The sequence below is a fragment of the Puma concolor genome, chromosome A1, assembly GCF_028749965.1.
Source record: "Puma concolor isolate L17-30 chromosome A1, mPumCon1.1.hap2, whole genome shotgun sequence".
NCBI lineage: Eukaryota > Metazoa > Chordata > Mammalia > Carnivora > Felidae > Puma > Puma concolor.
The window spans coordinates 196,442,729-196,455,856 of record NC_141667.1 but is presented as its reverse complement, the minus strand read 5'-3'; positions in this window follow the sequence as shown (position 1 = coordinate 196,455,856).

The following is a 13,128-nucleotide window of genomic DNA, read 5'->3' as shown; positions in this document are numbered from 1 at the left end:
GAAACAAGTTTTCTTCTCATAATCTCAGACATGTTTTTCTTAAGAAACAGTATATTTGCTCTCACCAAAATCAAGCACATCTTTGTGTTTGCTAAGTGCATTTGCACTGATACATACTCTGCACTGGTATTAACTATTACATATTCCAGAAGACTCAACTGTAATCTCCATAATGATCACTATTTAGCTACATTTCACTCAGGAATTCTTCCTTTCTTATGGAATTATGTGATGAAATAAGTTCAATTTAAAAATGCATATTATTTTTTTTATTTCAAGTGTTTATTCAAATTCTAGTTTCATTAACATATAGGGTAAAATTGATTTCAGAGGGAAGCTTTTTCACCAGATTTATTTCATGGCATGAGTGAGAACTACACACATAAAAATTGCCCCAATCTCAGCCCCAGGTTGGAATCTTGTCACCTTTCCCTGCCTTGTTTATGGTAAGATTTTCATTTGCTTAAGGTCAACACCTCCATACTTACAGTTGCTCATAACTAGCAGACCATATAAAGCAGGTCAGAGGATGAAAAGCCTTGCCCCCTTAGCAGCTGGAATATCCAAGTTCCTTTGTGAATGCTTGGGCTTCCAGGATTTTGAACCCTTCTTAAATTCCTAGAGGCCATGTTTTTTCTATGCTATGATGATTTCCTTGGACTTATCCTGTGTCCCAGCAAACTTCCCCTATCTGTAGATGGACACTTGTATTGTCACATGCCTTACTTTTTACGACTGACATTTTCTACCTTTTTACCTCAACTTGAACGGATATTCCCTGATAACTTTATGCAAATCAAATTAGGTTAAGGCAAAACTAAAGGAAATCATAAAGAATATCAAACACAGCAAACAAGAAGCATTCAGAAGTCCATGTGGAATTGGAATGCTAATCTTGTGAAGGTACACACAGATTTGTAGACTACATGTATTCATGTGTATGAGCCAAGAGGGTTTTTTTGTTTATTAATTTTGCTTTAGCATTAATTGTCATAATTATCTCTTTTAATAAGACTGATAGCCTCATGAAGTCACTAGTCAATATTTAATCACCAAGGCAGCAAAGCGTCATTCAGTTCTTGGGCCTGGGCCACAGGTTATATCTGAAGGTGGCTTCAGGTATAACACATAGAACTCTATGTGTCACATAATCCCAAAATAATTCCATAAATTTTAGGTGAGATGTAGTTGAAGAAACCATATATCACTAACTGGATTTAGTCTTAAAGACCTACACACAAGCATAGCACATTCCTAGATTTTGATTTGTAACTCAAAGTGGATAAAAATTTCAGAAGAGTTCAATATAGATACCATTAATTATCATGCTTTTAATTAGGCAAGAAATTTTTCACTTTAAAGTTGTCATTAAGCAATCATTTTTACTGTATATCTTTCCAAATACTATAGTACTTAGTGTCATGGTTAGTATTGCCTTGAAAGATATATGGTTGCCAGTACAAATTCTTCTAAGAATCATAGACTCTATTTTTTTGAACTTCAGGTTAAAAATCTGGGTCCACTACATAAAATATGGGTCTCTAAATTTATTTTCAAAAACTATTATTTTATTTAATATGTTTTATGCTTACATAGTACCCATTATGTCTACTGAAGGTTTTGCAGGTAACACTTGCAGGAAAAAAAATTGAAGATATTGTATATATTAACCAAACTGTAATTTTTCTATTTTTGATAAGATATTTATGTTTTTATCTTGGTTCTGCTTTTCTGTATTTAGCTTTAGCATGCCAGCTACACTCACAATGTGTATCACTTATGTATGATAGAATGATATTCTGTGACTGCCATATTTTGCGATCTTAAAAGTGTTATTTGCAACCTCTTTGACCTTGGCCGCAGCAACTTCTTACTCAACACATCTCCAGAGGCAAGGGAAACAAAAGCAAAAATGAACTACTGGGACCTCATCAAAATAAAAAGCTACTTCACAGTGAAGGAAACTATCAGCAAAACTAAAAGGCAACCAAAGGAATGGGAGAAGATATTTGCAAACAACATATCAGATAAAGGGTTAGTATCCAAAATCTATAAAAAAACTTACCAAACTCAATACCCAAAAACAAATAATCCAGTGAAGAAATGGGCAAAAGACATGAATAGACACTACTCCAAAGAAGACATTCAGATGGCCAACCAACACATAAAAAAATGCTCAACATCACTCATCATCAGGGAAATGCAAATCAAACCCACAATGAGATATCACCTCACACCTGTCAGAATGGCTAACATTAACAACTCAGGCAACAACAGATGTTGGCGAGGATGCAGAGAAAGAGGATCTCTTTTGCACTGCTGGTGGGAATGCAAACTGGTGCAGCCACTCTGGAAAACTGTACCAACTTTCCTCAAAAATTAAAAATAGAACTACCATCCAACCCAGCAATTTTACTACTAGGTATTTATTCAAGTGATACAGGTATGCTGTTTCAAAGGGGCACATGCACCCCAATGTTTATATAGCAGCACTATCAACAATAGCCAAAGTATGGAAAGATCCCAAATGTCCATCGATGGATGAATGGAAAAGAAGATGTGATATACATACACACACACACACACACACACCTATATATACATATATATGTGTGTGTATACACATATATACGTACATATATACATATATATTGTACATATATACATACGTATATGTATGTATACATATATATGTGTGTATATATATATATATGCATATACACACACGTACATACACACACAGACACACACAATGGAGTATTACTTGGCAATCAAAAATAATGAAATCTTGCCATTTGCAACTATGTGGATGGAATTAGAGCGTATTATGCTAAGCAAAATTAGTCAGAGAAAGAAAAGTATCATATGACTTCACTCATATGAGGACTTTAAGATACAAAGCAGATGAACATAAGGGAAGGGAAGTAAAGATAATAAAAACACAGGGAGGGGGACAAAACAGAAGAGACTCTTAAATATGGAGAACCAACAGAGAGTGACTGGAGGGGTTATGGAAGAGGGATGGGCTGACTGGGCAAGGGGCATTAAGGAATATACTCCTGAAATCATTGTTGCACTATATGCTAACTAACTTGGATGCAAATTTAAAAAATAAAAAAAAAGGGCTATTTGCATTTTACAACAGGTGTCATTCAATCATGGTTTTCAATTCTAAGAAAACTAAAGCAAATTATTAAGTCTTCTGAGATTTTTATCCTCATCTGAAAAATTACCAGAAAATATTTATCTTCCTTATTTTTAAGAACATTTAAACAAACATACTCTATATAAATGAACTTATTATTATACCTGGAAATTGTTGAGACTTAAATGTTACCATCCTTTCCTCTTTGAGATTTAATAATTCATTGCCATTCCTACATGTGCTTCTAGTATTTCTAGGGTTATGTCTTTGATCAAGAACTTTATTATGGAAAATTTATCAAACAATGATTTTATGTTACTTCAGATTTTTTTTTTTTCCTATGCTTCCAATCTATACTACTTAGAAGTATGATCTGGATAAGTATCAACAAGTTGACAGACAACACTCAGGGAGAAAAATCCACCCAACTCTGTAATATGAAATATAATTCATTTATAACACAAACAATATACTCTATAGTAAAACTCATTTCAGGCATTACTAACTTTTTTTGCTTTGCTTTCTGCATGGCCAAGGAGAGGATAATGTGAGAAATAAAGTAGATAGTCAACATTCTTTTAAAAATGAGGCATATTTATTTATATCAAATTATCCTTACTTGAATCCATATGTAAATACTTTTCATTCTGCCTCTGAATTAAAGAATTTATATATATTATGTATGTGTATATATAATATTTACTATAGTACATGGACTACTTATATAACTGGCATCATTTTATATTTTTAGTGTTTTGTATGGAAATACAAAGGTTTATAAGAATTTGAGAAGGTCAGTTTTAAGGGTCCCCTTGAAAAATAAAACAACCTACTATAAAAAAAGATGATTTAAATGACTCTTCCTAGAAAACTCGCCAGAATTTTTTTCTGTTGACATTGTCTCAAAATACCCTTACAAATAAAAAAGTTTTCCATGCTTATGAGAGAACAATGTGTTTGCTTAGATTGCTCTATTGCAAGCACAAGACATGTTTCCCAAACCATGTATTGAGTACACGGTCAGTTAGCAAGATTTGTAGAGAGGCCATGTTCACATAAACAGTTCTGTTCAGGTAAATGATCATTACATCCAGTGTCCATACCATGTATGTTCACACAAGTTAGAAACAGTCTCAGGAGAACCCACTTAAAGAGTGGCATGCGAATTCTGTGGTTACTCCTACATACATATTCTTTTACTCTGACTATTGACTCTGAATGAGAATTCTTACATTTCATTTCTTTATACCAATATTATTTTTCCTATATCAGTGGCTGTAAACTAATGCCTTCAGACGGGAAGTGAAAAAGTAGTAGGATAACAGGGGTAGCTATAATATTGACATTTGAAGTAGACAAACGCATGGACAATTACAACAACAAATATAGACTCATTGCATCTACCTCCTCTAATTAAGATGAAAAATATATTACCGTGAAAATATAAATGTTGATTTTAGAAATGCTTTCTCTTCATTTTATAAATATAAAAATCAACATGGAGGCTTAAAAATGGAGAAGAAAACACTCCTCAAATGTAACTACTCTAATATTTTTAAACCTATTTTTCCTATATTAATTTGTAAGGTAGGTGTTATGTTAAATACATTTATACTTTCATATGTACATTTAATATTATGTCAGGAGTCTTTATTCATGTAATGGCATTCATCCTGATGGTGCATGATATCCCATCCAAAGAATAATCAGATAAACTATTTATTTTGGCAGACGTAGTATTTTCTCTCTTGTCCTAATATTTATTCATCAGTAACAATCGTGCCAGGCACCACACTAAGAGTGTCTATGCTTTAACTTACAGAAGTTTTCTTTTTTTTTTTTTTTTAATTTTTTTTTTCAACGTTTTTATTTATTTTTGGGACAGAGAGAGACAGAGCATGAACGGGCGAGGGGCAGAGAGAGAGGGAGACACAGAATCGGAAACAGGCTCCAGGCTCTGAGCCATCAGCCCAGAGCCCGACGCGGGGCTCGAACTCACGGACCGCGAGATCGTGACCTGGCTGAAGTCGGACGCTTAACCGACTGCGCCACCCAGGCGCCCCGAGAAGAATTATTTTCAATAACTCCTAATTAAAAATATTGTGGTGGTGCTTGGCTGTCTCAGTCTGTGGAGCATGTGACTCTTGATCTTGGGTTTCTGAGTTCAAACTCAATGTTGGGCACAGAGTTTACTTTAAAAAAATGTAACAAAGACAACATTATGCTCACATCATATTTTGTCTATTATAAGATTAAAGTACCAGAAGCAGAATTACCAGGCTGAAAGTTATAAATGTGTCTTCACTTTGATTATATATTGTGCATATAACGTACAAAACATTGGTCCCAAGTTCAACATACCAAACAGGTGGTACCACCTTGTAATGTTACCTGCTTTACATCAAAGTACTCCTTTCAGCATTGCTGCTTTGCAATTCAATTGTTCACAGCAAGGTAAAAAGCAAAGCTATATAAATATATGGACAATTCACATATATTTTCAATTAAAACACCTAGGTGACTGAAGGACATATATTTTACTAGAATTGTTGTAAACAAGTTAATTTTTTTTTTTTTGCTTCCTTCTGTTAATTCTTTGCTTCCTTTTGTTCAGAGACTGTGCACAGAGTATCATCATAAGCAAACATTGTGAATTATGCAGGAAACCCAAATAAAGTAATAAAGTAATAATGATTGACCAATAATGTCTCTCTCACATTGGATCTCCTAAATGCATTATTTCAATTTCACCGTAGCCATTTCAGTATGTGCATTTTTTCTGATAAAGAAACTTGGAGTAAAAAATTAATAATATGCCAAATATTACAAAGCTAGTAAATGGAGCATCTAGAATCCAAGCCCAGAAACAGAATTCCATACCTCTGTTACACTAAGATGAAATTTAAACTATAGGAGAGTAAGTGAAAAATTAATGTAACTTTAATTTTTAATACATTTGCCAAGTCTACATGATTTTGGTACACGGTTATATCATATAGGCTTTATAAAGATTTTCTTTTGTTTTAGTTTTTAAATGTAGTATAAATATATAATTATGAATATTTATAAGCTTTACATTTGCATAGCAACATCATTATTTATATTTTCTTACATTTTGTCTAAATTAAGAGAAAAATGTTTTGGGAGTAATATTTGGGGGGGGATAGTTTTCTATTTTCATCATGAAACAGTAACATTTCTGTGTAGCAAACTGTCCAGCAGACTGTTGTTTGTGTATTTATTTGTTGTTTCAGATTCTGTTTCCTTTGAATTTCTGCTCTAATAGATTGAAAATATAAACCAGAAACCCTTTTCAAAACTATATACTGACATACAAGTTTTCTTTCACTTTGGAAAATGTTGCAACTAACCTAAAAAAAAAAAAAAAAAGAAAAGAAAAAAACAGATATTTAAACAGAATTCTATTTTTTTGCGAGTGCTTGATAAGAATGTGGTTTTCAACTACCTTGTGAAATTTTAATACGGTTAGGAAGAGTTTTTTTTTTTAAAGCCACATATCATATATTTTATTCTTTCATTACTGCATAATGCAAAGACCAAAATCCTGTTCTCTCTGCTATCAGTTAATAAAACATTTCCTGAATTATTTAACTTCCTTACACATTCAAACCATTTTTATGTTTTTATCATTTTTCTGTCAACAGTCAAATTCCAAAGGGAAACACTATTTATGTTCATGTTTGCTTTTATTTAAAATTGTTTGATTTTAAAAGGTGTAGCAGGGGCAGCACTGTGTTTGTTTGACTCTGGCTGATATATGTTATTATGGGTTGACTTTGAGTAAATTGCCATCTTGTTTGCTTAGAAAAAGAAAGATAGAGCTAATTGAATGAAAACACCATGCAAAGGATTACAACAGTCCATTTTCTTTATTTGAAATATGTCAACACTGAAATATGAATTTGAAAGTACTATATGTAAAATATAGCAAAGATTAAAATGGTTCTTGAAGATATCTTTTGTTTAAAATATGGTAATTTACATGCAAGAAATCACATTAATTTTCAGTGCCAAGCACATTTTTTATTTCAGAAGAAAGTCATTGACTTAATATTCATAGAGGCATTTTTGTTGTTTTAAATGCTTACATTATCACTGCTGCCTTAGTCTGTTAATGCTGTCTTCCTATTAATCAGAAGCTTGGAGAGTATATATGCTTAGTAACTGTAAGGACATTTGATAGGAAAGTCATATTTTCCTGTAGTTTGTTAGGGAATGTGCCTTAATGCTAGAACTTCTTTTAAAATTTGATATTATCAATTTTGTTCACAGAAATTTAAACCAAGATATGTGATAAAGTGATCAAAAAGATGACTGAGCTTTTATGTATAATACTGTGAAAATAAGCCATATCTGTAATCGTCTCTACTACTAACCCTCTTTTCCAATTTATATCACAAAATACCTCAATTTAAACAATATCCCACATTTTAAAAATAATTGATGTTGTAAGTCATTATCTTGTTCTTTTCAATAAAATATTTTGAGCTGCTACTGTAACTCTGTTTATAAAATGAAAAAATTTAAAACAATGAGTAACCTGCACTGCAAATCCGTCCAACTTACACGATTACATTTTCTCCCCTCAATGAGTTTTCTATATTAATGAAATTATCTAATCAAGCAGGGAAACCAGTGTTTATCTGAATTGTGGATACAGATTATGAATAAAGGTTGTCCTAGTCAAAATTTCTTCCCTGAATGATCTTTTCTCTTTATCCCCGGCTTCAGAGTCATCATGTTGTACTTTGCATCAGGTGTCTTTAGTGCTTGTCCTTTGAGGCGGGGGTGGGGGTGGGTGGGAAATGATTTAATTTTTTTCCTGATTTTTTTCAACTGTGAATTGATGGAAAATTCTCTTGGAATTTCTCAGTCTAATAAACTTGCCTGTGTGTTTCTAAATGTTAATACTTATAAGGGGTTGCTACATCATTCCAAGTGGGTAGCATACTGGCCCTAAACCATCTTCAGTTCTTGCACAGAGTCATGGTAAACTGTAAGAAGTATTTGGAGACTGGAGACCTCTTCCTTTCCCGACCCCATGTCCCATCCTCAGGTACTAAGAGGTATCGGAGCTGCTAGTGAGCAGCCTTAGTTTCCAGAATTTTAAGACAGAAATCAGAATGCAGTAAAGAAGGTCCTTAAGACAAATACTTCACCATGATGAGGACTCTCCCACTCATGTCTTATTAGCCACTCTCTCCTTTCACTTGTGCTTTTACTTTAAATGACATGTCTTTAGCATAGACCGATTGTGTGCAGGGCTTTAAAAAAATCTTGATCTTTAGAGTTTATGATAATGGGTAAGAAACCCCAGTATATCTTTTAAAGATATTCTGTTAAGTAGAGATATATTCTTGGACACCATTGGTCAAATTCCCCCTTGAAGGTATAGAGTTTTCTAATACTCAGTGTACAATTGGAACCAAATGAGATTAATCAAAATACATCATGTAAGGATCTGTCTACTCAGATCTCCCACATGACAAATTTCACATTTTGCAATAAACTAACACATTTTAGGAGGTTCCTGTGAAAAACATCTGCACCAGAAATTACGTTTACTGAAGAAGAAAGCAGGACCTGTTTCTTTAACCTCTCAGTGCCTTGGGTCAGAGTGGAGTTATGACACAAGTGAATAGAGAAGTTTATTGACTAGTTCAAAGTCAAACAGCTCATAAGACAGAAGTTGAATTCAGATCTGTTTGACTCAAGCCTTAATTATCAACAACGGATAGATGGATAAATGGATGAGCTGGTGGATAAAGACACTATTTACGTGTATGTCCATGTACATACAGATACACACTCCTTGAGTACATAAATATATAAAATGGGTGTATGAATATATAGCACGTTTATGTATTTCTATGTTTTGGAATAAAGTAAAAACATGGATAATTAATTTATGGAATAATATATTTTAAAAATATTTAAAACCTGGCATTTTAATTTCAATTCATACTGAAGTCTATAACTTAGAGGACATGAGACATTTTACAGAATGCGAACAAAATAACTGAGAGTTTAAACTGCTCTTTTAGTATGTGTTTGTGACTTCCCTGAAGGCAGATGAAGTCTTCCCCTTCTTTCTGTCAATGGTATATAACAAGAAATTAGGGGAGGTTTGGACTGTCACGGATTGGCGATTACACTGCTTACTGAAATATTTGGAACAAATTCTATAGTCCTATCAGATAATTTTCAACAGAATGTCCCAAAGGATACCAACTAATACTTTCCTTTTATAGGGTGTATACAAACAGTTAGACATTGTGTTCATGGAATCCTCTCTTTGCCTAGGGTTTTGGTGAATACAGAAGCATTTCTGTAAGAAAAGAAACTTTAACTGAATGCCAGTCTTTTCTGCTTAATTCACATTTGTTTTAAATATCTATTGTTTAATTCATGTATTTGTTGGTATAAGTAAGAACACTAAATTTTTGATGTTGGAACTCTTTAATCACATTATCTTACAATTTTAGTGTCAGTAATATCACAATCTATATTATGTTATATGAAACAAAATATTTTTCATTTCTAGGAATTGTTCTCAGGTAACTGATGTGGGTCAATACAACTTTAATAACTCTCCAGTAGTTTTTAAAGACTGTTCCACTATAGTATTGTGTGAATATATACGGTCACATATTCCTGTGTTGTCATTTGATGATCATGAATTAATGAACTTTACAGTCCTCAGTTCCAAAGGTTATTACTAAATATAGAATTTCTTTTTTATAACAACAAGATTGTTATAGATTTGTTTCAAGAAGATACTCTGGCAACTGGCAAAGGTCACAGTTGCATTTAAAAACAAAACTGAACAAAAGGAGAAGAGCTAGAATAAAGAAAATGAGAGCAACTTGCAATCACACAGAAGACAGATACATCAGGCTACATTGTCATATTTCAGCTCCAGATCAACTAGGCTGCCGGAATCATCATGAACATCTGACACGTTTAGGTTAAAGCAAATGTTTGCGCATGACAATGACTAGGAAATACCAGCTAAATGATTGTGTACAAGTACAGTCCAACTTTAATGCTTGGTAATGTCATAATTATATTTGGATTTTCTTGGTGCCGTTAAGAAAGGAAAGATTTCATCCTAAACTGAAATTAAAAGATTTATAATAGTTGTTATAAATCCAAGTACTGAGATTACTTAAGAGGAAAAATTGCTTACAATCAGGGAGATGACGTAAAATTACAAAGTTTAAAAAATTATTTAGTGAAACATTTTCATAATAAAATGTTTTCGATTTGGATATTTTATGGACAAATGCTTTCCTCCTTGCATATGATGTGCACAAATAAATGCAACAAATAGATTAGTAGCATGAGAAAAAATTTACAATGTCAGCACATAAAAAGTACTGTTATCTACCTTGTATGAGAGTTCTACGATTTTGTATTTCTTTGAATATTGAACTTCTTTGAGAGAAGCAGCAAAAACCTTTTGGTGTTTGTAAGGGGATTTAGGTTCATTTTTAAAGATCTCTTTCAAAAAGACAGAGAGATTGTTTAAGACTATAAATGTCTTTATTGGAATTATGCTCTTACCCTCATTTATTTTAACAAGATTTGTAATGCATTCTGGCCTTTGATCTCTTAGTTTGAAACACTGCCTGTTGTTCCATTATTCCGCCATCCATTTGCAGATAACAATACATCAGAACCTTTTTCTTGCTACAGAAACAATGCCCTTTATTTGAGAAAGGACATTGTTTTGACAGATAAAGTAGGCATTTGATAAATTGAAACAGGTTCTGAATTATTTTGAGGGGAATGTGTGCTACATCTGTCCGCTGATTTTCCACTGAAATAGTGCTTAACTTTCTTGTCTGTTTGTGATTTATTGAGCTACAGAAAAGGTTAGGAAAATTTCATGGCTCTTCTCATATAATTTGTAAGTGAATCAAACAGCATTTGTTAATGTTTATGATACGTAAAAAGGCAAAATTGCTCCCAAACATTTATTCACAATATACATGGTAGTGACAACTAAAACAAAAGGAAAGAGAAAGAGAAGTATTATTCTCCATTAGTGAATTCCACACTCGAGAAAAAGGAACACCAAGATAAAACTATCATCCCAGTAATTTTGAGTGTATGGAATTTCAAATTAGGTCTCATGTTAATAATTTACTCTTACAATAATGCCGATATAGCACTATTAGAAAAACACAAAACGCCACTAGGAATGACCCCTAAGATACATTTTAAGAGCTTTGAAGAAAAATTATCCTTATAGCTTATATTTTTTTTTTTTCTAAATGAGTTTATAACTTTCAGAGTTCTTCCTTTAGTAATATTGAAGATTTCCCTTGAAAGGGCAATTATAGTCAAAGACAAAAATCTTCCCAACTAAAAATTCTTTCAAGTGCTAAGCATTCCACCAATCACAAAATTTTATAGAGCATTTCCAAATTGATAACCTGCTCTCTCCCATGTGAGAACTAACATAAAATGGGTTGATTTTGATAGATAGTAGAACTACGTTCTCATGAACTTTACTATTAAGTATTCAAAAATTTAAAACCTACTTTTAAATTATTTTTGAATCTAGTTACCCATGCAGGCTTTAGGTAGGCAGAGACAGAATTATCAGCCCCATTCAACAGATGAGGACACTAAGGGAGAAAGATATAAAGGTCACAGAACTTTGGAGAAGGTACTATGGTGAAAGACTCTTTCACCTTCTGTCCAGTATTTTCTTTTAGTGGGCTGACCACCAAGAGATGCATAAGGCTTAAAAGTGAGATGCCCTCAGGGTGCCCGGGTGACTCAGTTGATATTTCCTATTGCTTCTTAAGTTTTGTCTTCTTCTCCTTCTATCATCAGAGCATGTCTCTCTTTTCTTTCTTCTTCCCATCTCTCCCTCCCACCCCAGTGTGCACACGCGCACACACACCCATACACACCCCCACACACTTCCTGATCTTGAAAATGCCAAATCCAGTTTGGCTGAGGTAATCTATTCCTGAAGATGCACGCATGACTGAATTCCTTATTTCTATATTCTTTTTGAGTCACTTCTATACACACTTCTATAATGTAGCTTAATGTATAAGTAATACATCTGTTGTCCAAATATGTAGCCATCGGTGGTTATAATTACTGTTTATCATGTTGCCACTTCCCACCCCTATCAAAGTTTCTGTATGCATTCTGGAGGGTAGGAAGTTCTGTAAGAGTAGGGTAATTCATTAAGTTAAATAATACCAAACACTAATATCATAAGTATCAGGCATATTTCTAGCTACTGGGAATTCAGTAGTGGTCAAAACACTCAAAAACTTGCCCTCATAGAACTTAATTAATTCCCAGCTTTTAAAGGATATAGCCTCTCCATTCTCCTCCCTCCCCTTTTTTTTTCTTCCTTTCTTCTCCCTTCTCATTTTATTCATTCATATATTTATTCATAGAGACACTCAGTAATAATTTACCAGGCATTGTTGCAAGACACTAACTTAAGAAATAGCAACACTGGGATGTGAGGGCAACTGGCTTTGCCATCTGTCCCCCCATTGATATCCAGGGATGATTCAGGTGATCTGGCTGGCTAGGCGAGTGTCCCCTTCCTCCCTCAGCGTTCCATGCGCGTCCCTCCCAAAGTCATGCTCTCGGTGGAAATGGCTACACTGAAGACAACTAGCAGTACATATGCCACATAGAGACTGTACCTTATTTTCATTTCATAGGCTGAAATATGAACTCCATTCCACAACAGCCACCTCTCTATCTGGGGTCTGAGAGCAATTCACCTGATTAGCCTCTCCTAAGATCACATGGTGAGAAGCATGAAAAGATGTTGTCATGTGATGTGAGAGCCCACAATATACTCCTGATAAAATAAAATTTGAATAAGTGTATACATACACCCCTCCAATGATATTTGACCAAATATAATAAACTATGTTTTTTTTTTAACTTCTCAGTTTTTTGTTTTAATATGT